Source organism: Triticum aestivum, chromosome 5A, assembly GCF_018294505.1.
Source record: "Triticum aestivum cultivar Chinese Spring chromosome 5A, IWGSC CS RefSeq v2.1, whole genome shotgun sequence".
NCBI lineage: Eukaryota > Viridiplantae > Streptophyta > Magnoliopsida > Poales > Poaceae > Triticum > Triticum aestivum.
The window spans coordinates 23,379,092-23,380,029 of record NC_057806.1 but is presented as its reverse complement, the minus strand read 5'-3'; the positions used below and the strand labels follow the sequence as shown (position 1 = coordinate 23,380,029).

Sequence of the window (938 nt, the reverse complement as noted above, 5' to 3'; positions counted from 1 at the left end):
TCCATCGCGTGGCTTGGCGTCCCGCTGCTTCTTCGCAGGCGGCTTCAGCGCGACGACGACCGGCCGAGGTGAGGCAAATCCGGGCAGCGACATGGAGGCGGAGACCAAAATTGGGGACCGTGGTTGTGCCGACGGTGGCTACAGCGAGGTGGGTCAGACCAGCGACGGCGAAGGAGGCGACGAGGTCATCGACATCGGCCATGGCGGTGGCGGGCGGTGGTCGCGCGGAAGCCGGCTGAAGGCTGTTGGGCGGTTAGCGCACGACTGGCGTTCTTATATCTCCTATACGTGAAGATGTAAATTTGCAATGCCAGGTGTTGTATGTTACGTCTTCGGAAGATGGAGATGTACATTTTTTTTTCATCTCATATCTGTTGGAGAGAGGTTTTTGGACCGTGAAGATGTGAAAGTTAGTTATTTTTGCATCTACATCTTCTATCGGAGATGTATTGAACTGGTTGGTTGGAGTTCCAGCGGGAGCCGTTCCTTGCAGATCCAATGGTGCACGAGGCAAGTTTTCAGATTTTCACCGAATGCTATTTTTCACTGGATTCTTCGATAAAAAAGGCCACGTCCTTCCTTCACTCTCTTTCCATTCTCAGCCAAGGAAAACAAGTCATCCAATCGCCCACGCGCACCCGCCCTACCAGCCACGACCGACCCGCAAACCCTAGCCGCCTCGACCTCCGCCTCCGCTTCAGCAATGGTCGGCGCCTTTGCGGCTCGACGGCGCTGCTGGATACCCCTCCCGCGCGCTGGCCTGTGCTGCACCGCACAACCGGAAGCCCGGCGGCCGGCAGGACCATGCAGGGGCATGTCGTGGGTCGCCCCGGCCGGCAGAAGCTCACCCCCGCATCCTTGCTCTGCAGCAAATCTCGGTCTCGTCCACACTCGCAGTTACCCCCATCAAAGGATGAACTTTTCCATGTGGTAGCTCA

At 57.5% G+C, this 938-nt stretch overlaps 1 long non-coding RNA gene across 15 annotated transcripts in view; it reads left to right on the top strand.

Moving 5' to 3' along the window:
* The first annotated feature begins 605 nt into the window (after positions 1-605).
* LOC123102078 (uncharacterized) overlaps positions 606-938 on the top strand; it is a 7,834-nt gene continuing 7,501 nt past the window's right edge. For all 15 annotated transcript variants that reach the window (XR_006448741.1, XR_006448730.1, XR_006448738.1 and 12 more), the window contains exon 1: positions 606-930. This is a non-coding gene — a long non-coding RNA (uncharacterized lncRNA). The remainder of the gene's footprint in view (positions 931-938) is intronic.